This window comes from Equus asinus, chromosome 16 (genome assembly GCF_041296235.1).
Source record: "Equus asinus isolate D_3611 breed Donkey chromosome 16, EquAss-T2T_v2, whole genome shotgun sequence".
Lineage (NCBI taxonomy): Eukaryota > Metazoa > Chordata > Mammalia > Perissodactyla > Equidae > Equus > Equus asinus.
The window spans coordinates 47561761-47588342 of NC_091805.1; positions in this window are offsets into that span (position 1 = coordinate 47561761).

Below are 26582 nucleotides of genomic sequence, written 5' to 3' on the forward strand. Positions count from 1 at the left end.
CCTCCGAGAAAATGGCGAGAGGTGGTCCTTCCTCTTCTGTTTCTGTAGGAGCTTATTTGGGATTGGTATTATTTCTTCCTTAAGGTTTGATAGAGTTCTGTATTAGAATTCTCCATTAGTACTATCTGGGCCATAAGTGTTCTTTGTGAAAAAAAATTTAATTGTAAATTGAATTTCTTTAACAGATATTCAGGTCATTTATTTCTTCTTGTGTCAGTTTTAAACCATTCTGTTTTTCAAGGGAATTATCCATTTCAATTTCATTTTCAAACTTGTTGGCATAAAGTTGTTTATAATAAGCCTGTATTCGTTTAATGTCTGTAGGATTTGTGGAAGCAGCCTTCCTTTCATTCTTCAAATTGGTCATTTGTATTTTCGCTTTATTTTTTCCTTGTTCAGTCCAACTAGCAGTTTATCAATTTTATTGACCTTTTCAAAAGATCATTTTTTGGCTGTTTATTTTCTCTATTGTCTGTCTGTTTTCTATTTCAATGATTTCTGCTCTTTCTTATTTCCTCCTTTGCATTTACTTTGAATTTACTTTGCTATTCTTTTACTAACTTCTTAAGGAGGAACCTTGGATCATTGATTTTAGCCCTTTCTTGTTTTCTAATACAATCATTTAAAATTCTAAATTTTACTGTTAACATCATTTTATTTGCATCCCAGAAATTTAGATATTGTGTGCTTTTATTGTCATTCAGTTAAAAATATTACCTGATTTTTCCCTTGAGATTTTTTTCTTTAGAAAAGTATTGCTTAATTTCTAAATATTTTAATGTTTTCAAGATACCTTTTTGTTATCTATTTATAATTAAATTCCAATGTGGCCAGAAAATATACTCTGTATGATTTCGATGTTATCCTAGTTTTTATTGGTGTTACTCTGGGAATGAATATCTACTGCAATCTTTCACACGCTAAGAAACAGAGCTCTCCCCCTACTAACACAACTTCTTGAAGGCAGGAAATACGCCTTTCTGTTTCTATATGGCAGTATTTGTCATATAACAGAAACTCAATAACTATAAGAATTAGCTTACTAATGAATGCTGAAGACTGAAAAAAAAGGAGGGTTATGAATGAAAGACAGACTTAGTCTGAAGTAACTCATGGTGTAATACGTAAACACGTGGCTCCATACAGTTTTTAAAGTACTCTAGGAAGCCAGAAGGATTGGTGTGAAATCTAAAAGTGGAATCTGAACAATATGTTTGAAATTTCTCAATTTCTACTGATACAGTAACTACCATTTTCACTGTGCTTTATGGTTTATATGCCTTTTCTCACAGAGAGGAAGGCATGATATAGAGTGATCCATGTGGTTTCCAGAGAACTCACCATTAAGTTCAGAAATTTGATGGCCATAAACAAAAGAAGGAAAGAGGGTTGCATGACCAAGGGCAAATATAAAGAAGTTATAAGAATCTATTACGAAAATGGATACTATGGAAAGTAGGGAAGGATGATGATAATGATGTTGATATTAATAATAACAGCTAACACTTATTGAGCATTTAGTGTGTAGAGGCGTGATGCTAAACAGCTTCTGCTCCCAACAACCCTATATTATTACGCCCAGCTTACTGATGCAGATACTGAAACTTAAGAGCAGTTAACTGAATTGCCCAAGATCATACAGTTAAAAGGTGAAAAAGCCAGGATTTGCTCAACACTATGTTATGGCTTTTGAGATTTGTGAAAAAATTCTGAGGACTGTTATCTCTATTTACTGGGACTTGTCATAAATGAGGACCTGGGCCATCCAGATAAGGGATAGGATTTTGCACACATATTTGGTCTGTATTTCCAGAAGTACAGTCAGCAAGGGATTTTCTTTTTTCTTTTTCTTTCTTTCTTTTTTTTTTTTTTTGAGGAACATTGGCCCTGAGCTAACATCCATGCTCATCTTCCTCTATTTTATATGTGGGACGCCTGTCACAGCATGGCTTGATAAACGGTGCATAGGTCTGAACCCTGGATCCGAACTGGTGAACCCTGGGCCACGGAAGTGGAATGTGCACACTTAATCGCTGTGCCAATGGGCTGGCCCCAGCAAGGGATTTTCAATGTATACAAAGTATTGTCAAAAGCCAGTAAGGGCGGTGGCAGGTGGGAAGCCAGTCTCTGAAGGGAAGCAGAAAACTAAGCTTGGGCAGAGCTAACATGGACTGAGAGGGGATAGACAAGGGACTGGTGATAAGAGCAGAACCAAATGGGGACAAGACCAAGGCAGAAACCAAAAGGCAATAGAGGACCACCACTCTTCAACCCAGACCACGCACCAGGCACTGTATGTGGAACTTTTAAAGCCATTATAGCATGTGATCTTCACAACCAGTCTATGAGGTAATTAGTACTGTCCCTCCCTACAGACTGGCCCAAAGCCTCATACATACCATGTGGTGGCATTTGATGGACTTTGAATTCCAAGATCTTAACGATTGTTTCTCTCTCATGGCGGTGGGGAGTTTTAGACCAGGATCCGAGGTGGGAGATGGGGTTGGGAGACAGTCAGGGCCTGGGTGACTGGGACAGATTCCCCATGGTAAGCCACCGCCACTGCAAGCTGGCTTGTGTTGATCCATCTAGCTTTCTGTTGATCCTGTTTTCAGGGCTTCTAGGGGCACCCAGACTTTTGAGACAAGGAAAACAAAAAGAGTTATGTTTGGCAAAGGACAGAAAATACGTTCGTTGCTTGAGATCAATATTGTTATTAGCATACTATGAACAGATGACAGAAAGAAAGCAGATCCTTCCAGCATTTATGTTCCTTCTGTATTCTCTCCCAGTGAAGTGACTTCAAGTTAGAAAAGGTAAGCTTCCCACAGATATTAGTGACAGAAAATGGAAGCCCAAGGCAAGAGAGAAGTTTCTAAAGGAGCTCCAGGGGTCCAGGGGCCTGGCCAGACAAATTATATTCTGGGAGACTTGCTGTCTGCTTCAAGGGGCTGAGGCTTTGAGGAAAGGTACTAGAAGTCAGCCATGGAAAAATTTTGATCTTTTAAATAAAGGGCAGGCAGTTTGGGTGACCTTTTGTCTGGTGAGCTGGACACTGTTCCCAGGTGAGAGGCAAGGAGTCAGTGCTTTTTCCCAGACTTACCACATTCTTTCTGAGAGTTGCTGGACTGGTTTTCCAGGTATCTTGTAAACAGACTGCCTTTGGGTTGCAGCAATGCATTTGACAGACGAAGTCTTCATCGCGGAAGATGAGATGCACCTCTGGGCACGGACTGATAGGAGCCGGGTCAGATAGCTGAGTCGCTGATTGGATGCAGAATACTAATTAATGGATTGATGTTGATCTAGAGAAAGGATCTTCTACACCACAGGTTTCTGGCCTCCGTCTTGCCTTGTTAAGTATTTTTATTAATGACTTGGATGAAGACATTGATGGCCTGGTGATAAAATTTGTGGATGACACAAAGCTGGAAGAGATAGCTAATACATTGGACAGCAGACTTGCAATGCAGAAAAGATTTGACAGACTGAAACAATGGACCAGATCTAATAAAATTATGTTTAATGGGGATAAATGTAAAGTCCTACACTTGGTTAAAATAAACAAGCAAATAAAATGGAATAAGCAGCAGATGGGAGAGAAGTGCTTTGACAGTAGCCTGTGTGAAAATGAGAAAGATGTTTCAATTGATTATAAGCTCAAAATGAATCACCAGTGCACTGTGAGCTTGGATTGTAATGGAAGTGTGGGTAGAATAGATGGGAGGCAACACCCTTTCTCACACCAAAATGATGGCTTATATTTGCAGTGTGCTTTCTATGTGGCGAACTTCTTCATACAGATTCTCTCATTTATTCTCACTAGCCTTTGAGGGGCTACTATTACCCCATTTTACAAAGAAACTGAAGCTCAGAGATACTAAGTAACTTATCCAAAATCACATATAGAGTCAGGACATGGACACAGGTTCTGACCCCACCCAGTGTGCTAAACCACCACTGCAGGCTGCCTCTGGGCCCTTCAGCACATACTGAGAGAATTGTATTGGGTTTCAGATATCAGTCCACCTTATAAAAATGAGCATTTATCAGCTAAAGGAGTTGAGACCTTGAAATCATGTCACATATGGATCAGAGAAGATTGGGGGCTGGGCCATGGGGAGGGATGCAGCGGAGAGGGCGGGTGTCATGATCCCTGTCCTCACATGTGTAACAGGCTTAGACTGTTCCTCCCTGGGGTCCTGGAGGGCAGAGCCGTGGCCACTGGGGTGAGGATACAGAGAGGCATATCTAGATTCAAGCAAGTGTGGACGTTCTAATAATTACAGCCTTCTGACAATGTGCTGGCATTTCATGAGGGAGGGTCACTGGATGACGTCGAGCAGAGGCAGACGGATCACTTGTCAGGAAACGACACCGGACCAGGTAACTTTTGAGTTCTCATCTCGCTGAGGGGTTCTGGGTTTCTAGACAGGTCCTAACATCTGGACTGTAGAGTCTGGGCATTTTTAGGCACAGGGGAAGGTCCTGGGGTTCTCAGTTTATTGCATTTCAACAATGAACATTGATAACCTGCTCCCCTCCAGGGAGTTGCTTTATTTTTTCCTTTTTATTCCTCGGGGATTTTTGAAGCATGTGCTACTCTTCACCCAGATAACAAAAGCTCCTAGGCAGCTGCCTCAGATCCATTGTGGAAAGACTTAAGAACAAATAAGGAAACAAACATATATAATGCTCTCCACTTCGTTGCAGTATTTTGTCCTCTTACTGACTGTCAACTTATCAGATACCACTTTTTCATACTGTCAGGATTTGATGTATATCTAAACCCTTTCACTCCATCTTCCCTATCCCAAAGTTAGTCTTTCTAAATTATTTCCTCTGTTCTGCTGTGGTCTGGTGAAAGAGAGAAGTATTACATTAATAGTTAGAATTATAAATAGAAGATGAGTACAGAGGTTCAGAGCAAGGAAGTGAAGACATATTCAATCAGGAAATTACTTTATATGATCTTTAAAGATGAACTTTGGCACATCCATTTGATTGCTTAGAGAATTTCCCCTCCCTTCCTTCCAAAAATCTAGAGTATTTTTTTTATCTTCCGGATAATTAGGATTTGTGGAGTCGTGGCCCCATATATAAAATGTTTTTAAAGTATAGCCTCCCATATTAAGAGAAGAAACACTGGCCTGGCCATGAAACCGACATCCTGTCATGCATGCAGCCAGCTCATCCATCGGAACGGCTCCTATCCCCCCCCTCTGGTGGAGAAGGCAGTCGCTGCCCAGTGTAATGAGGCGACGTCAGGCACTGAAGGTAAATACGCTTGGGCCTGCTCTCAGCAGTCTCATGCTGCAGTCGCATTTTCCTAGGAAGCCCACACCATCTTAATCATGCCTGCCAGGGAAGAAATTCTCTTTTCTTTTTTTTTTTCCCCAAGACGTATTTCCCCTGTATCGTTTAAACATATTAAATCACGGTTAGTACGCAGAGTGGGCATCATGTTAGCATAAGATCTAATCAGAGCGAGCCTCCTGGTCTCCAAAGGCTTTATTCTTTTTGTCTCTTTCCTCTGTTTTCTTGTTAGACTGAAGAGCCTTTTTTGACATCCTCATTTGTTCTGCTGTGTAATAGCATGGGATCTTTCAGCGCTGTTGACATCTGCTCCACTCTAGAGAGCAGCAGAACCGAGCCAGCAAAGCAATAATAATTATGCCCAAATGGACTGCGAAGGATGCTAGAGATGAGCAGGAAGACAAGAAGAAATGCATTCGGTGCAATGGTGGCTCTGACTTGGAGTTGGGGGGGGGTGTGCAGCCTGCGTGTGTGCGTGTGCGTGTGCATGTGCTGAGGCCATACACATATGTGTACTGTGGACACAAATCATTTTCCTGAGAATAGGGGACTGGGAATCAATCAGGCTCAGAGTTCTCCAAATTCCCCAATCCTTGCTCCTTCCCCCAAGAAGCCCACCCTCAGTGTGGGATGCTTCCTACCTGTGCAGTGGCGGTTTGCAGGACATTGGGGAGAGGGACCTTTTTCCTCCTGCCCCCTCCCTTATACACAGCTGGGTAAGGGAGGCTGCAGCTGAGTCTTCTTCCCTGGTTACTACTCTCTGGGGATGAATTAGGCTCTTTGGGAAGATGCTGTAAGTCTTCCTGATTGTCAAGACACTAGTCATTAAATAACTGGTCTGCTGGCCTTATACTAATATTAAAAACAGCAGCTGGCACTTACTGAATGCTTAGTATTCGCCAGGCACTGTGTGAGCCCTCCACGTGCAGCGTCATTCATCCACAAAGAACTCTACAAGGAAGGTGTTACTATTATCCCCATTTACAGATGAAAAGATTAGGACCTGAGTGGTCCCACAGCTAACAAAGGGTGGCTGCAGGAATTGACCCAGGCCTCTGTGACCCCACATCTGCATTCCTAGCTACTAGGCCATATTCCCAGAGGCCTTGCTTGTACATTAAGATAGTCTGGTTTTTCAAGGCTGTGGTTACACAAGAACAAAAGAGTCATGTCATTCATTTGTGATTCTTCAGCAAAGCAGCCAGGCTGCACAGTGACACACTTGGTCTGTTCCATGAACAACTAGTCAGTGTAACAAAGAGAACTAAAATAAATAAGCCCCAAACCAGAGAGCCCTGTATTTTTTGTTGGGTTAACTGATTATTTCGCAGAATCCAGTAATCCTAGTGAGGCTAAGTGTCTTGAGGTCAATTAGGGCCCAGGGTGGGTGAGCCCCGTCCTGAGTCTCAGGGCCCTGCTTCCTCCTGGAAGCCAATGCACCGAGGAGGGACCAGCCCTCAGCAGAGGTGAGAGGCAGATGAGGCTCATGAATTGAGAACATATTCTTCCTGCCTTTGCCATCCACTTCCCCTTATTTCCACCCAGCCCCACTCTGGAACTTACACCATAATGTTCTCCAGACGTCCTTTACCCCTGCGGAACCCTCTCCTTAGAAGGGCTAGCTGATTCCTTTACGCTGAAGTGACTCCTCTTTGAAAGACTCATTTTAACTAGGAAAGATGCCTTAATTAGGCAAAGGGAATACGTCTCCAGTAGCGGCATTTTAGGCTTCCCCAAGCTAGTAAGACAGCTGGGGGCTGGGGGAAGCCTCCATGGCATTTTTGTCACCACACTCCCTGGGAAGAGGAAGGAGCCCTTTCCATCGACTTCTATAGCTGGACGGTGGTGGGGCTGGAGTAGGCACAAGGGTGCAGAACTTCGCACAGGGGTCCAGCTCAAGACTTGGGAGTCATGAGGTTTTGCACAGGAGAGCACTTCCCAAAGTTATCATTGTAAAGCGTGAAACACAACACTGAGTGACATTTTAGGGAGGAAAGGGAGAAAAAGATGGACCTGATAATTAAAAGCTCGGGCAGAAAAAAAGGCAAATAGGGATTACCCTGGGGAGGGAGAAAAAAAACCTAGAGATAGAGAGAAAAATCACGTGTGACACAGCGTCTGTGGGCAGCTGCGCTCTTGAAAGTCGCCCAACAGGAAGAGTGGGCAGCCAGCGAGGTGGAAACTGCCAGTGCAACGCAGCATCAAGGAGAGCCAGGGCTGGTTTGGGCCGTGGATAAAACAGGAGTACATCTGGGACCAAGAAACGGCACAGTCCCTCTCTGCACGTGCCCTGCCTCAGCACACGTGTCGTCAGGCCCAACTTGGGCCAGAATTAATGTTAATAGCCCAGTAATAGTAATGGTTATGCCATATTTCTGTATGGTACCTCCTAGGACCACAAGTAGTCATCGGATGTAATGCACTTAGCTAATCGAGATTCCAGTTCCAGCACACCACACTGTCTTTTTTTTTGGCTTTTGGTTTTAATGTAATACAACGTCTTCCAGCTCCACAGAGAGTCGTAAACCATACAGTAATTATAATGACAATTTAGGAATTCATAGGGTCTCTGGAAAATTCTGTATTGCCTTCTGAGTCCCCGTATTCAGTCATTTGGATATGTAGTCGATCATCCCAGCTGAGTTGGAACAGTGTGTCTAGAGCCCCCGAGGAACGGCCCCCTGAGATCCCTGAGGGGCGAGTGGACACAAACAAGGCTCCTGTAGTCCTTTCTGGAGGTGTATGGATGCGCAGAGAGCTGGCCCCTAAGAGCATCCGTGCAGCCAAAGGCCGCTGCCTGGCTCAAGTCCATCTAGATCAGCAAATGCGCATGTGCAGTTCTGTGGGGGCTGCTGCTCTTGATTTAATTAATAGTCTGTTTGTTTGCATAATTTTCCTCAGGAAGAACTATTAGCACATCAAAAGGATGTTAAAAGTATCCTTGGTAATAACAGAGTAAATACAAACCTAGTTTATCACTTTGTCAGTTTCAACAAACACCACTCTGATGTGCTAACCTTTCCCAAGGAGATGCACCATTTAAGTCAACAGCCAGCCGAGTGGGAAAGAGAATGCAGGCCCCGTCTGTGACCTAGTTGGTAAAAAGCCAAAATAATTTCTATAATGATATATATATATAAATATTTTTTGATTCCTGAAAATCTTAAAAATGCCAGAGGCATGTGTATGACTTTTCCTTCCTTCCTCCTTCCACTTAAAAGCTTCTGTAAAGAACCTGCTGGGCTGATGGCACTTTTCTTTGCATCTCAAGGGAACATTTTGTAAAAATATTTTTAGAACACTAATTTTTATAATACCCAAGAGAAAGAAGGAGCGGTGGGTCATTTACATAAAATTAAGGATTTCTGAAGATCCCATATCTGTCCCTCCTCTTGACGAGAGAGGGAGCATGGCAAATCTCCTTGAAATGTTAGGAGCCACCTGAGGTTTGATTCAAGAAAGAAAATGCCTCTGAAGGCAGAAGGCAGAGAACCAGAGAGTATGACGAGCCCCTCAGCGGCTCAAGACACTCCAAGATGCAGGTGGAACCAAGCAACCAGTGACCCCATTATGTACACCTCGGGGCGGGGTTGGGGAAGCTTCTTTCTAGGTGGCAAACATACTCAGTAAAATCTTCTCCAAACTTTCCATGGAAACTTTGGCAATTAAGACCTGTGGACTATTTTCAAAAGCTAAAAGTTAATTCCTTTAGCTAAAAAAAAAGTTTTTATCTTAGTCATGTATGTACTACATCCAGCCTCATTTTCTTAGACAAAAGATATGGAACATTTTAACTTCTTTTTTATGGTCATCAACTGGGATGTATGAGCCTGGTCTTATTATCTGGATACTGGAGAAATAAGTTCAGAAATCAACAAAACATTACTGGGGCAACTAGAGTGACTTCAAAGTAGACGGGCGCTATTGCCCTTTGCTACCCAGCATCTGTTGCAGTTTCCTCCTGCCTATTGGAAGCCTGGCTCTGTCTGGCATTTCCCCCTTTCCTGGCCCATGTGCCCCCAGGGAAGCAGATCCAAACCCAGCTTCCCCCCTCCACTGGCTCCAGAGGAGGGCCTGATCTGGCCAGGGGGAATCTCAACCCCTTGCCAGTGGTTGATTCAGAAATGATTGGGCGATCATTTGAAACAAGAAGGCAAAAAGAGAGGTTTTCCGGGAGCCTCTGGGGAAAACATCCCTGTCCTCCAGTGACTGTATGGGAAGGGTCTCTCTGGACATTGCTATTTCTGGAGATGAAGCCAGCTGCTACAGCTGTCTTGCTGCAGGCTGAGGATGAGGCTGTGAGCGGGAAGAGGTGAAGCTAGGAGAACGACCGGGAAACAGAGCCAGAGCCACGGGCCCATCGACCTCGAAGCCTCCAGTACCTCTGGGCTTTAGTCTTGTGAGCTATACGTTATTTATTTTATAAGCCAGTTGGAATTTTCTGTTGCTTACAGATAAAGGAATCTTTACTAATACAAGTTGTTAAAAACTGAAAACATCTAAATGGTACTAATGACAAAAGACAAAACATTTGCTGATATAAAGAAAGAATGTAATGTTGACTAATGGATAAAAAGCAGAGAAACCGCATTGTAATATAACAAAGATGGCTTCCTCTACAGTGGAAAAGATTAACTTATGAAACAATTTAGCACTGAACCTAAAGCATTGTCATCACTCAGGAAAGTTTGAGTATGACCAGGGAAAATAATCTAAAGTCTTGGAAACAGATGCTCAACCTTAGCATAGGCCCTGTTAAAGAGAATGAAGTAGACACAACCTAGTGGACAGTTTAAAATGGTCCTCAAGATGCCCTGGTCAAGAGAGTAGAGACTGTTCTAGAAGCCCTGACAATAATAGCACAGTTCCTAGCAGAGAGGCATGCGCTGGAGGAGGGTCAACCAAATTTGTGGAAGCCAAGGCCAGTTTTGTGCATAAACAAAAAAGGAAGGCTTCAAGGAATTGGAAGAAAAATGAAAGGCTTTAAGGAATTGGAAAAATGTTCTCTCCTCATCTGAAACACCTCCCCCACATTCCTGGTGTTTGAAATTTATGTTAACTCAGGAATAAAGACAGTGCCTTAACAAAAAGAGATAAAAGACCTCACATGACAATTTCCACGTGAGCACTAATTTTACTAAAAAGTTGGCTGCTCTAAAGTGGGCATTAGTTTATTTTGTGCCCCACTAGCTCTAGAATAGAAGCTTTGTGAGGCCAGGAATATTTTTGTCTTGTTCACTGTTTTATCCCTCATAACTGAAATGGTGCCTAGTCCATGGTGCATGCAAGACAAACATTTGTGAATAAATAAGTGAATGAATGATAGATAGCTGAGTCTTTACCAAAAGTAAACTTTTATAGAGAGAAGAAAACCTTTAGAGGGCACTGTATGGCTGAAAGAGAGAAAGGACAAGTGGACTATGCAGAAGCCAAAGGGATAAAGCAATGGACAAAAGATGGGAAAGAGAATTTTTTTCTTACTTCATTTAGTCAAGGGCAGTCCCTGATTGAATTCTCATGCTAGATCCATGTCACAGAGTTGGGAGACTCTGACGTCCTAAGGACAGAGAGTCACAGATGTATTTGAATCGAGTAGCAGAACCACATTGTACCTTCACTCTCCACAGACCTGTCCTTATCTTGTTCTCCAAATATCAACACCGCAAATCCCCTCCTCAAACTCCAGAGGTGGATCCATTGTGAAGCTGATGAAGGTTAAGCTTTGGTGCCCCTCAGTTTGCTAGCAGGAACCCTAGCATTGCACTCACTTGTCATATGTATTCCTGCAGCCCACTGTGGAAACTCATCTGGTGTCATAACATAAAGTGGCAGATCTAAATGCTATATCACAATACGAATGTGTTCTATGACTTTAGTGGAGGAAAAGAAAGATTTGAAACGGAGCCAGCTAGTCTATGGAAAATCCTTTCCAATCAACTGTAAACAAAAGATTCAGTTTTCATTGACACCCAGTCAAAATTAAGTTCTCTCCTATTGAGAATACACATGAAATGCAGTGTATACTTTTGTATTTTTGTGCCTTATACTAAAATTATTTTTCATATATATGGATTTGAAGCCAGAAATTATTCTGACATCTACAAGTGAACTATAACAAAAAAAATAGATCATTCCAAAAGTAGTAAATCATTGAGGAGGAGATAAATTTCTAATAGAAATAATAAATAGGCTCTTAGATTATTTAATGATCCAATTAATGAAGAAGAGTGAGTTATATGAACATATTTGAAAAATATTTAAATTTCTTTTTGATGTGATAGGAATAGTCATACTGACAAAGATAATGTAACTCAGAATACACCACTACAATGAGGACATTGGCAACAAAGCAGTGTAGGGGAGGAAGACAGTTCCTCTACCCTCTCTGGGTTCGTCTGGCTGGAGAACAAATTAAATTCACATGAGACAGAATAGCAGGAGAAAATTAAACAAAGCTTTATAACATGTATACATGGGAGAGGTCAGGCAAGCTGAGCAACTCGCCAAAATGGCTGAAGCCCCCACCTTAAATATCATATCCAGCTAACGACAAAGGAGAATGGTGGGGGTGGGGGGAGTCAGTTACAGGAGGTTACCAGAAACAGGAATAAGATTATTATGCAGATTTAAGTCCTTACCTTTGGTATTGATTAAGAGTTTCTAGAGATAAAGTCATCCCCCTTTTCTTCCTGGTACAGAGAGGGTGGGATCTTTACAGATGGAGATTTCCTTTACAATGTAAATGTCTCTTCACAAAAGGCAAGCAAGTTCCACTCCTCAGAGCCTCCTTCCCTGTCCCAGTTTATCAAAAGCAACCAGCCCAATAATCCTCATGCCAAAGAGACATATCTTGGTGTGGCCAAGGCCAGACCCCCACAGTAGCTACCAGTGAGCACCATCAATTCAAAACATGTTTAAAACATTAGACACAAAACAACAAAAACAAACAACATGCTCTGAAATCTCATGACTCACACATGACAAAAAAAGTTTCCCAAAATTGGCTACACTCCTAAACATTTTGGTGATGAGACCAATAACGAGTTGAGAAGCTCGCAGGAACTTTTCAAATTCTTAATAAAAAACAAATTTGATCAACTATGCCACAGGAAAGACTGATTTATCGTTATACTTTCCACATAGAAAATATTACAAAACCTTTGCCATATGAAAAAGTAATCCAAGAGTATGGAGTAAAAAAGAAAAAAAAAATGAAAAATTATACAAGGTTATCAGACAGTCAAGTAACAAAAATATTGTGATTTTTTTGGATTTTGTGATATTTGTAGCATTTAAATATTTTTAAATGTGTAATTTATAGCAATTTCTTTTCTCATTCTAAATAAACACTCATCTTGAACTTAAATTTGTATTGATAATCTTGTCTTTTTTTATTTTTTAAAAAACCTCCTAAATTATATAAGCTTCAGATCCCAAAAGCAATAATTTATTGAGGAAGAGATGAACCCCAAATCCACCTCTGCTTCTATTCACTCCAACTCTGAATTACTCAGATTTTAAAATACGCACATATACACACAAAAATAAAAGAAAAATGTACAAAATGGGTAAAATGAATGAAATGGACTCTTCTGTATTATCAGTCTTTCCTCCACAGCACAGTGATCCTGACACTCCTTTGGATTTGGGTGGTAGAACGGTAGATGTGCATTGGGGATGGAAGGAAGTTAATAGGGGTCTAGACTTCAGCAGCCCTCTTAGGGTTTGTAAAGTGAAAAAAAAAAAAAAAAATGAGGGCCACTGCCCTAGGCAATGGTATCTAGAGAGCAGAGGAAAGAAAATTTTCTTTGGACTTGGAGTGTCTGGGTTTGAATCTCAGGTCCACAGCTTAAATGGTTGTGTGACTGCGCGCCTTGATTTCTGCATTTGTAAAAATCGGCAGAATAGTGAGTGCCTTTTACAGCTTTCGTGAAAATTAAGTGCTACTACTGATATTAAATGAAGCTGTAAGAATTAAACGAATAGGGCTGTTCTAAAGAGTAAATGTGCTCCTTAATAGGTGCTCTGTAAATGTTAGCTGCCTTCCGAAATATATAGAGCAGGATGTCAACTTATGCAAAGAATGTAAATTTGTTCTCATCATAAATGTCAATGAATCTTCTGACAATGCCAGTGAATTTGTTCAGACTATATGGATTATGTTTCACCTTTTTGCTTTATCCTGAAGCTAATACCAAAGAGGGCAATGACATGTATGGGCAATTTATGAAAGAAGAAATAAGAATGTCTGGTAATACAGCAAGAATTGTTTAACATACCTGGTCATCAAACACAACGCAAACACCCAAATACCATTTCATCACTCAGACTGACAGAGATTCAGAAGAATGAGAATGCCTGGCCCCGGCTGGTAGGGATGTGAAGCAGGGCACTCTCCTAACACTGGACAGTTGGAGTTCAAATTGGTACGAGGGTTTGGAGGCCAATTTAAAAGTAGACCAAAACAAAAAGAAAAACACTTTTCAAAACGTGTACCCTGCATTTAAAGCTGAACACCAGCCTACTCTATGACCTAGTAATTCCTCTTTTAGTTTGCATCAAAAAAATGTGTACATATGTCCTCCAAGACATATGTACAAGAATGCTCATAGCAACTTTATTCGTAATAGTCTCAATGTCCATCAACAGTAAAATGAATCAATAAAATGTAGTATATTCAAAAATTTTAGAATACTACACAGCAATATAGGATGAATTACTGCTGTACACCACAGTGTGGAGGAATCTCACAGGCACTGTACTAAGTGAAAGAAGCCAGAAGCAAAAAAAATACACACCTTATCATTCCGTTTACAGGAAGGTCAAGAACATGGGGTAGGTACTGATTAGGAAGGGCACGAAGGAGCATCCTGCGGTGCTGCCGATGTTTGATACGTTGATCAGAATAGTGGTTATACAGTTGTGTACACATATGTAAAATTCAACCAGCTGTGCACTGAAGATTTATTCACTTCATGCATATACGTTATACTTCAACTAAAAAGTCTTAAGAAAATATACGCTTTGATCTAGCAATTATGTTAATATCCTAAAGGAGAAATTAGAGGAGTACAAAAAAGGTTTACATAGAAGAATAATTACCACAGTGTTATTTATAGTAGCAAAAACCTGGAAATAGATTAATTCAGTAATAAGGAAGCAGTGTAATAAATTATGACACCTTCAAACAGTAGAATGCTGTAAAATAATTAAGATTAAATAGAAGAATAGTTAAAAACATGGAAAGATGTTCATGATATATTGTGGAAAAAGGACAGGTTAACCAAACGGTATTTAAGGTTTAATGCTATGTTTGGTTAAAACGTGTGTGTGTGTATTTCTATGGGGATACATATGTATTTGTATATGTACATATACACATGTATACGTATCCCCATAGAAAATGTTGTATAGTATACAAGCCAGGCGTATCTCTGACTAATGGTATTAAAGGTAATTTTTATTTCCTTTCCCTTGTTTTAAATAATTTTCTACATTGAAGATGCCTTATTTTTTCTAAGCGGCAAAAGTTCGAAATAAAATTTAGAAAGAGAAAAAAAAAAGGAGAGCAATTAAGCAAACTGCTACCTCCCCCATATGAATAAGCTGTTACACACATTCTGCATTCTAGGTGTGCCCTTAAGAAGGTAGGTAACCTCTCCAGACTTAGTTCCTGTCTGTAAAATGGGGATAGCAATAGCACCTATCTTCTAGCATTGTTATCGGGATGAAATACTCTATAGAAAACAATCTGTATACAGTGTTTCGCACACTGGCTGACGCATCGTAAGCACTTCATAAATATTAGCGATTACATTGCTCTGGGACGCTCGCTAAGACTCCTAAGTTACCAGGCCTAACTTAACTGTTCTCATCTTCTTTCACCTTGGGTATCTGCTGACCTGGTTATCCCTTGTTCCTTTGAAGGGTCACTAGAACACTGCTGGAAAGGGGTGGCAAACGTGTGAGGTACTGACTCATCCAGTCATCTGAAAGGCCAGGGCAAACCCTGTCTGATCAGGGACATTCCTCCTGACAGCCAGAACTCAGGATTCTTCTGCGGATGCATCAAATCCCAACTGATATGGAGAGCCACAAGCACAACCTTGCTAGGGCCCTCAGAGAAGCTTGGGGCCCAGGAGCCACAGTGTTTGTGAGGCTACAAACAAGCAGAAAGTTAGGAAAGAGCTGATTTGCTCTGATTTGTCCTCCCACTCGCTACGGAGATGTATTGCACAGTCAGGTTTAGTTTCATTTTTTCATTGCATCTCCTTTTTCCCCTCTTCCTGCCTTCCTTGTTTTCTGTTTAAATTTCCACTCTTCCCTACCCTGTTCATTTTCAGAGCTGCTTCTGCGCTTGCTTCTCCCTCCTCCAGTCTGCCCCACCACGTCTCCTCTCTCCTCTCCTTCCTTCCCTTTCTCTCTTCCTTTGCGTCTCTCTTGAGACAGGTCTAGTGGCCTGGTTGCCATCTGCTGCCTTTTTTTATGAGGTTGAGATCAGATGGCATCTAATCGATCGTCATGGTCTCCATGGTTACCAGGGTGACAGAGCACTTGGGAGAGACACATTCTCCAGCCTGGGGCTGTCAGACCATTCCTGAGAGGGGGAAGAAAAATAAAACCTCTTCCATCATATTTACACATTTACATCTTTCTCAAATGCGCCAAAGCACAGACTCTGCTTATGTTTTACACAGCTACCTAGTGGCTTGAGGCCAGGGAATGCACACTGACCTTTTTCTATCCAAAAAAAATACACAAGGACAGAAGTAAAGATTTTTTTTCTTTGACCTTTGGAATATGTCCTACCACATACACACAGACCATCACCTTTTTTTCTTTCCCTTTTTAATGTGTGAGCATTAATTTAGTAATTCTAATGAGTTGTTATTTCTCCAATAAATCACAGAGTAGGTCTAAAACTGACAATTGACAACGACTTGCTTCAGGAAAAGAAACAGCCACTCCTGAAACTACTAACACTTTAAGCTTTGATTAGGATCAGTGATAACATTAGTTGTGACTTGTTCTTTGGCCAAGAATTATTTGTAGCACAGGAAGCCATTTTCCCCACGAAAAGCAGTTACATATGATGAAATATAAACAAAATAAGACTTCTCGATACAAAAAGGTCCCGGGGCACAACTGTGGTCTGTAACGCTTTAAAGCACGAGGGCTGGTCCACCAGGCAGAGACGGATCCGGGCCTTATTACAACAGAACATGATGGCGTCGACGGCCCAGGCCTGGTTGAAAGAGACATGAGGCGGGTCTTGGTAACAAGCAGGTATAACTAATGGATCAGTGGCTGGATTTGAGGAGAAACTCAGAGCAAAGAAAACAACCAGTCATCACATCATTAAATAGTATTCAAATGGCAGATGGAATACTGTCTTTGATTTATTCACACACTTTTAATGTTAGGCACAGGTGACTTGCGGCTATAGGCTGTTTCACTTCCTCTCCTGGTAATATTTTATGCTTCATAATACTTATTAGAAAGATTGCTCTTTCTTATCTTTGTCAGAGAAAACAAACTTAAAATCATGGCACAGGAACAAGGCCTCTAAGTAAATATTTTTCATTTTAGAAAAAGTCACCTCAAACGATGGGCAGTGCTTCCTTTCTTTCCTTCCTTTGTCTCTGACGTTCCTCACACCTCCTCCGGCTCCTCTGTACAGTATCTTAGTAAGATTCAGATATATTCATCTGCAGGGCCTTGGCCGTTAAGCAAATATCACACTGATATTTGAAATAGAAATGATGCCATCAATCGCAGGAGAGACTTTAATATAAAGGGAAAATACTTTCTCATGAACAGGAACCCTCTTATTCACTTCACTTCGCACCTCTGCATCTTTGCTGACACCTGCCTCCCTTTCTCTCTCTGCGATTCCCGGCCCCCACCCCTCTTTCCCAGTGGTCTCCAGATGGCCAGGGGAACCGCTTTCCCTTTAAGTCCCACCTCCTCGGAAAAGCTTCCCCCGCCTCTCCCCATCGCTCAGGGACCTGAACTCCTAATGCTCTTATGGTCTACACATCTCTTTGGAGACTGTCTTCCACCCTTGCTGATACATTTGCTATGGATATTTCTTGCTTCTCATTTCAATTGTAAGCTCCAGAGGGGAGAGACTGTGTCCCCTACTTTTGGGCTCTTCTCTTACTTTCTAGCTGGTCAGCTCTCACTAAATATTTGACGAAGATGACAGCAGCCTTCTGCCTTTCCTGACAATAGCTGGCTTTCCTTTTTAAGGCCTTGGTTCTTAGCATTTCTTGACCTGCAGTGATTTTACGTTGTGTCAGGCAGGAAGCTGTTCTCACCTCCTTGTCTCCCATACTCTTAGGTGCAAGCGTGCTTCTCTGAGAAGGTGGGTTCCACCTTGGAATGAAACAAGTCATTTGTCCCCATCAGGACAACTGCCACAGCATGGTGTCAACTCACTCTTGCCTTTGGAAAATTGAGTTTGTCAGTGCTCATCCACATAGCTGAGTGAAATGCTGTGTGATGCGGGCTGTCTCCTGGGAGAGAGAAACTGGCATAAACCACATCCTAATGGGATCCAGAAACAAAGAAGCGTGAATGAAGTGTTAATTGCATTCATAAAGACATTAACAAAGGAATTAAAATGGCAGAAGCTTCTGTCCCCCACTCAAGATTCACAGAAAAAACGTTACCCCAAAGAATGTTTTAACAATAATCATCAAAGTTTATTATTTGCCCATTGCAGAGTAACTCTCAATAAATATTAACTTTTCAAAGAACGTTTTTTGTTCATTATCTTGAGTATACTAACTAGCAGACAGTTTAATCCATCGTACCTCCAGTTCTTTTCTTGCTCCTTGTTGCCTTTGTATGATTTAAGTTTCCAAAGAATCGAAAGGCATTCTCAATGCTGCTTCATTAACCAGAAGGATGTCTGTTAACAATTTGAACCTAATCAATCCTACAGTTCTTATTAGAGCAAAATGCTCACTATCTGGGAGCTTTTTTGCTTTTCGAAGTAAAATTACAAGGCTGCAGGTTTCTTTTACAGTCCTTCTTGAATATTCCTGAGAGAATCTGAAATGTGGGCAACCTGGGGCTCCCTCCCCCTGCCCTTTGGCAGGGCCCTCAGCTGCTGACAGCGTGGCTAAGCTGGCAAAAGGTCAGAAGGCTGCATTTGACTGAAGATGGATCACACTGATGAATATTGCACCTGCTTAATGAAGTCAAGGCCTCGGATTTGGGGCCTTTTACGGTTCTTCTTGTCTCACTCAGTTTCACCTTCACAGACCACACCACTAACTCCAACCAGTCATTTTGTGTATATGTGCAACTGGTGACTGAGGGATTAGATAAAAGTAAATGATTCTCACCTAGTAAACAGTGACCGGAAGTCTCCGTCCATAACAGAATCGGGGCTAAAAAGTGTGTTCACATAGATCGTCTCACGTGATACGTGCAGCAACTCCGTGAGATATAGAGAGCAGATATTCCTACCCCCATTCTGCAGAGAAGAACACAAAAACTCAGAGAAATTAAGTCAAGTCCCAGGATTAGAATTCAGGTATTTTCGATCATCTGACTGCTCTTTCCACCGTAGGAGTCTAACTCTCTCGGGATCTCATTTGATTCTCCAAAGAATCCTGTGAGGTGAGGCAGGCTGTGTAAACAAGTGGGTCGATTTGCCAGGAGCTATATTAAAGCAGCCAGAGGAGCAGGTGCTCTGAAGCCCATACCTCAAATTTGGCTGGACTCCCTGCTTCCCTGAACAACTATATTTTTCAGTCTAGTCCGAATCAACCATACTCCTGGGTGGTGGCAGATTTTAAAGTGTCAAAATTCTCATCTGTTGTATGTGTCCGGCCTGATCAGGATGGGTCAGGCAGGGGAAGGGGGCTCAGAAGTGCAGTCAGCATCTCAGGAGAGCTTGCTTCCGGTCATCAGAATTAGACCCATGGAGTCTCTGGTCACTTCTCTTTTTTCTTTTTTTTTAGGAAGATTAGCCCTGAGCTAACTACTGCCAATCCTCCTCATTTTGCTGAGGAAGATTGGCCCTGAGCTAACATCCGTGCCCATCTTCCTCTACTTTATATGTGGGACGGCTACCACAGCATGGCTTTGCCAAGCGATGCCATGTCCGCAGCCTGGATCTGAACCAGTGAACCCCGGGCCACTGAAGCAGAATGTGCGCACTTTACCACTGCGCCACCGGGCCGGCCCCTCTCTGGTCACTTCTAATTCTGTTGCGGATATTGAGCGCATTTTCATAGACACGACCTGTACATTACATTTCAGGATATCACAAGACCTAAAATAAAAATTTTCGGATTCTATGCTGCTTTGTATCATTTGTGCTTAGTCTCAATTTTATTACCACTCAAGAGCTAATAGTCTTCATTTCTCATTAGAATCTATCATCAATAGTACTTGATTCCATAATTTTCAAGCAAATTTAGCTCCAGCATAGACATGCTACCAAGTTGTTCAGGAGTCTGATCCAAACAGCACTTTGAATTAATTATCTAAAAGTTATTAATATTATTGTTTGCATTTATTTTATTTGTATTCTAATAGTTTTCTTTTGTCCTGCTTAGAAGGTCCTATTATACCCTTACGTTGCTCCTAAGATGGAAGACTAGTAAATTGCAATCTTCCTTGTCTATGGCTAGGAGTGGGATGCAAAGATGTATAATAAATGGGGAAAAAAACCAAGTGAGGAGTTGGTCAGTTATATATTCAATCTAGACAATTGAGCTTAAAGCCTTTTTCATCTACAGCAGAAGGGTTGAGTATTTTTCCTCAGAATTTCCCGGATCAGAACGCATCACTTTCAATTGCCTAAAAATGTTAACTGAGGATATGAAGATGTCTGATGCTATAATTACCTACTGATATTCAAAACACCTAGGTAATCATCTGGTAGAAACATCTAGCTTTTTAAAATTATTTTCTTTTCATCTTGGTGTTTGGGTTTTGAGGAGACACAGCCAGAGATGCCACCTGAATGCTGGAGAGGGATGGCGGGGAATTTCAGGCTTTTCTTCTTTCTCTTTATGTCAAAATTAAGAGAATTAGTTCATGCACCTAAGTCAAAATTGTGTCATTATCATAGGATCATTTTATAGGGCTGTACTGTCCATTATGGTAGCTACTAAAACGTTTAAATTAAAATTAATTAAAATTAAAAATTCATTTCCATACTCTAAGTGCTGAATCGCCACAAGTGGTTAGTGGCTTAGTGGCTAATGTATTGGACAGCACAGATTTATAGAACATTTTTATCACTGCAGAACTAGTTCTATTGGACAGAGCTGTTCTAGAGCAAAAGATGGGAATTTACAAAAACCACAGAAATACATCCTATAACCAATCATACAGTTATTTGTAAAATACTTAAGACAGTTTCAGTGACAGTGACTTGTAGGACCAGGCTGCTGGGCCTGGGCATGACGAGGGGTGGCCGGCAGCCTTCCTTCCCAGAGTGTGGACTGGCCCTGTGTGTCATGGGAGAGGATGAGCCAAATCTCTGGAGAAAGGGCAGGTGCGGATGAGCCATTTCCATTTTCCACTCCTGCAACTCCCAGAACCTCGAGTCCAGACCTGCCGCCAAGTGGCGCTTGCACAGAAGCCCAAACCAAGCGCATTTTGGATTAATTTTCTGGCCGTTATTTCTTTGCAAAATCTGTCTTCCGCCTTTGATTAAGGACTTTCTTTTTGCCATGAATTTAAATGAATCAGAACCCAGCAGTGTTTTCCACCAGCCATGACATTTAGCATAGGCATTGACCAAAAGAAATAAGGCTTTGGACAAGCATGGATTATAATGGAGACTGAACAATACAGTCCGGAGATCCTGGACCAGACATCTTTAAGCGAATGCCATTCATTGCCTCATCATCACCAGCGAGCAAGAAAACACATCCATAGACTGAAGAAAGGTCTTCCTCTAAGAAGGAAAAGGTGGGAACCACTTCGAGTGTTGGCTGCATTAGCCAGTTTCAACTTGTAAAAACTTAAAAGTGATAAATAAGCAATCATATCCTTTTCTCCCATATAGCTCACTATCTCTGCTATATTAAGACAGATATTGGGGGCGGCCAGGTGGCGCAGTGGTTAAACGCTCACGTTCCACTTTGGCGGCCTGGGGTTTGCTGGTTTGGATCCCAGGGTGCAGACATGGCACCGCTTGGCAAGCCATGCTGTGGTAGGCGTCCCATGTATAAAGTACAGAAAGATCGGCATGGATGTTAGCTCAGGGCCAGTCTTCCTCAGAGAAAAGAGGAGGATTGGCAGCAGTTAGCTCAGGGCTAATCTCCCTCCAAAAAAAAAAAAGAAAGAGATTGAGGCAGGATGTTTTCACAAGATTGTTCAGTCATTGGCAGCAAGCGCAAAACATGCAACTCTCATTACTTTTATCACATAATACTTCAAAGCAGGCTTATTGGGAACATGTTTTATTTTCTTAGTAGACTGTAAGGCTCTTGAAACTGCTAATAATACATATTAGTATCCCGCAAGTACCTGATACAGCGGGAGGTGCTCAGCACCTTGGTTCAACCCCATCAACAAATATTTATTGTATAAATTAATGAATGAACAAGCAGATTGCCAGCAACAAATTCGTCTAGCCTGGTACCTTTCAGCTGATAGCTATAGAAAAGTGGGGAGGGAGGAAAGAGGAGCAAAATTTGAGAAGAAACACCGATTGTTAGCTGATTGAAAGTGTATCACTTCAGAGCTTCTTTGGAATTTCCATAGGGCTATCGTGGGAGAGAAAACATTTTTTTAAGGGCAATTGTGTGTTTCAATCAGTGGAGCAGAGGTTCAGAGATGTGAATCCAGTCTATTGTCTCCTTTACAGAGTTTTCTTCCTGACAGTCTTCCTGGGAGTAAGGAATCTAAAGGTACTGTATTAATTTGTATTTTACTGTTTTGTATTAATGGCTGAATGGCACAATAATGGACTTAGCTGACACTGAAAATGATTTACACAATGGGGCTTAAGCCTAAACACTTTTTTACAAACTGAATGAAAATGAATCCTAAAACTAAAGTGACCACAGGAAAACTTTGTAATCCATCTCCACACTTCAAATCATCCGTGATAAATCAGAATCCAACCCAATCTTCAGCATTTCTAAGAAAAGAGCAGCACAGGGATATGCTAATGGCCATCAAAGGGAGTGTAAAAAATGTTCATAACCTCTTTTGGGTTTTAACAATGCAGTCACCAAATTAGACACATTTTGTGATGTAGCTTTCTAGGTCCTGGACCTTTAAATTACCATGACTCATATTTGTCTCTTGTTTCAACTGTTTTCTGCTGTCTCTCTCGCCGAATTGGTTTCCATTAGAGCCTGGAGAGGGTTGATGTGGAACTCTTGCACGGTGCTTGCCAACATGGGACTTAGTGTTAAACACGACTGTTTTTCGTGCCCCCCAAAAAATCTCCCCTTCCTGCCCTTGAGTTAGAAGAGATTATTCTCAGATAGGCATTTAGCTGATTTTTAATGTCAAAGAAACTTAATTTGCAAACTCGTTAGAAACTCTTTAGTAAAAGCCGCCTAGTAAAATAGATGATTAATATTGGTAAACTCCTCATTTGCATATTAATTAGTCTCCATACTCAACTAATGAAAATTGCTCTGCCTGTGTGAGGACTTTCTTCTGGAATGCTGGTCTTGTTTCTGTCTACCAGCATGTATCTTAACTGAAATAAGGGTTAGTGATTACGTGTGTACTTTCCTAACGGACTAATTTTTCCATCTGTGCCACTTGGGATTCCTAGAGAGGCCACAGACTCATCTCTAAGCAGCCATTTCATTGGCCCAAAGATCACTTTTGTTCCAGCGTCTGTGCGCTCTTTCAGGTTTTCGTGGGAAGGAAACAGTGGATTATCCATGGCTGGTAATAACTGAAGATAAGGAAGAAAAGCACCAAATTGTATCTTAATATTTGTTTTCTTTACGTCTTGCTCTATAAATATATCTTTCCAGTATAATATTTTTTGATATTTAAACTTAGCTACCCTAGTAATTTATTCCACTTTTTAATTTTTAATAAAGAATTATTGGGTGGGAAAGTAGGCTAATCTGTTTGAGAAAATCATCGCTGCAGAAAAGCCCAGATATCTGAACCACAAGAGCCTGGCTCTTATTGGTGAGAATGTATTTTCATTGCAGGCAAAACAAAACCAACTAAACAAGCAAATATATCTATGAAAATAAATAACTTTTGAGTATGGTGCCCTCAAATAATCTTCAGACAAATTACATTAGTCCCAACAATTGAGTGACATAGGCCAAATTGCTGAACTTCAACAATTGAAAATAAATATGCATTAAGTGCCTGCATCAGGCATGTTTTTATGACACCCTGTCCCCTAACTGAGTTAGGTGCCACTGCTAGGTCCTTCCATAGCACCCAGTGTCTACCCTGCTCGTAGCCCCTATCTCATGATACCAAAATCATCTTTGTTTGTTCATACCCCTTACTAGATGCTTCTCCATAGCCAGGCCTCTATCTTGTTCATTGTTATATCCCCCAGTGCCTATCACAGTGCCTGTGATGTAGGATGTGCTAATTAAATAATTGCTGAAGAAATGAATGAATGAATCAATGGATAATACATGGATACTGTCAACGAAAATAATCCATAACCAATCTGTAAATGAAAATTTGGGTGAGTTTATTCTGAGCTGAAATCTGAGGATTATAACCCGGGAGAGTCTTTCCACAAAGGAACAGAGCACTCCAAAGAAGTGGGGGTACACAGGGTGGTTATATACCCTCAAAGAGGGTGTTTCACATATGATTGAAATGTTCCTCCCACAATAGTCACAAGATTGCCCTGTCTGCACAGCGCTTGATGGACACAGCAGGTAGTGGGTCTGCTATCTTCGTGGGTGTAGCAGGAGGCAAGTCTATTGTCTCGAGCTGGGCGGTCACAGGTGAGCGCAGCAATCAGTTTCTAGCCTAAGGAAAGATGCTTAATCCTTAAGGAGATGCCAATGTTGGGAGGGGGAGGGAAGTTGCTCCTTTATCTCAAGGGCCTTTTGCTCTTGCCATAGGGAATCTCTAAAGCAGATATACAATGCATGCTCAATGGCCTCGGTCAGGCCCTTTTGGAAAGACAAGGTCAGGCCGAATTAGGTTTACACCAAAATGGCTTCCTCATATATTCCAATATATCCTATTACTTGCTATTTTTATTTGACAATACAACAATAAATAAATTATAGGCTTCAATTTTCTGTTACTGCTTAACAAACAGCTCCCAAACTTAGAGACTAAGAACAATAATTTATTATTACTCATGATTCTGTGAGTTGGCTGGACAGTTCTTCTGCTCTTTCACCTGGGCTCACTCATGGAGCTGCATTCGGCTGGGAGCCTCCAGGGGTTGGGCCCTGCTGGGAGAGCTGAGGGTCTGGCATTCTCTCTCCACACATCTTTCACCCTCAGGTTGGCTCCTTGGCCCTCCCATCATGGTGGTGGCAGTGTTCCAATGCATCCAGTCTACTATGCCTCCTTTCTGACATTCTTCCTGGAAGTAGAGAACCTAACGGTATTGTATTAATTTGTATTGTGTTTGTTGCAACCTTCTTCTAATATGACTTTCTATTCTGCAGAGGCTTAAAAAGCTAAAAACTATATTTGTCAGATTCTCTTGCAACTATGGTTCTTGATGTGACTTAGCTTCAACCAATCAGCTGTGCACTATGAGAAATGACTTTGAAACTGAATCAAGTGGGGAAATAGCAATAGCTTGAAGGACACTGAAGGGCACCAACTTTTGCTGGTGTGGATCTAGCAGCTGTAGCACACCTCTGGGGCCAACAGATGTGGTTGGAGTCATGTCTTGGATGCATGGCTTTGATGAAAGGATCTTAGAGGCTGCAGTAGGTGTGGAATCTTCTGGAGTCCTAGCATCCCAACGGAAGCAAAGGGAGCAGTTCCCTTGGCAGGCTAGTTCTATGATGGTGTTTGATGAGCCATTGTTCCTGGAAGTCTTGTCTAAGCCTTCTCATTTAGCTCTTTCAGTACTTTTGTAGTCACCAAATTCCCTTCCTTTTTTTTTTGCTGAGGAAGATTTGTACTGAGCTAACATCTGTGCCAATCTTCCTCTATTTTGTATGTGGGTCACCACCATAGCATGGCCACTGATGAGTGGTGTAGATCCATGCCCAGGAACCAAATCCAGGCTGCCAAAGCAGAGCATGCCAAACTTAACCACTAGGCCATGGGGCAATCCCATCCCTTTCTGTTTGAAATAGCCAGAGTAGTTTCTGTTTTCTGCACTGAACCCTGATGGATAGATTTCCTCCAAGCATTATTACTGAGTTTACAAGAGACACTGTGTAAAAGTGACCGGCACTTAGTATCAAGTAATGAGTAAACATTAATTTTCCTTCTCTTATAAGTTGTATATACAAAATCACGGATGAAACATCCAGATGTTCAAAAGATTCTGATAACCAACTTTCTTAGTTTTCACTTGACATGTAACCAATATCTTTATTCAAAAACCCAGAGTCACACTAATACAGAAACATAGAAATAGACATAGAGATGAAAACTACACCCCTCTATTATTCATTCTTTTAACAAAGATTTATTGACCATGTATTAAGATTATGTGCCTGATCCTAACTTTGGGCAAATTATTTTAGCTCCCTGGGCCTCAGTTTCCTCATTCAAAGAAGGAAAGAGTTGGACCACATCATTTCCAAGGTTTCTTCCTCCCTTGCTTCAAAATTGTGTTCTTTAAATTGAAAGCCCAGAAATAAAACTGCACATCTACAGACAGCTAATCTTCGACAGAGGTGCCAAAAACATATAATGGAGAAAAGATAGTCTCTTCAATAAATGGTGTTGGGAAATATGGACAACCACTTGCAAAAGAATGAAAGTAGACCATTATCTCATGCCATACACAAAAATACACTCAAAATGGATCAAAGACTTGAAGATGCGACCTGAAACCATAAAACTTCTGGAAGAAAATATAAGTAGCACACTCTTTGACATTGAACTTAAAAGGATCTTTTTGAATACCATGTCTTCTCAGACAAGGGAAACAAAAGAAAAAATAAACAAGTGGGACTTCATCAGACTAAAGAGCTTGTGCAAGGCAAAAGAAACTAGGATCAAAACAAAAAGACAACCCAGCAATTGGGAGAAAATATTTGCAAATCATATATCCAACAAGAGGTTAATCTCCATAATATATAATGAACTCACACAGAACAACAGAAAAACAAACAGCCTGATAAAAAAAATGG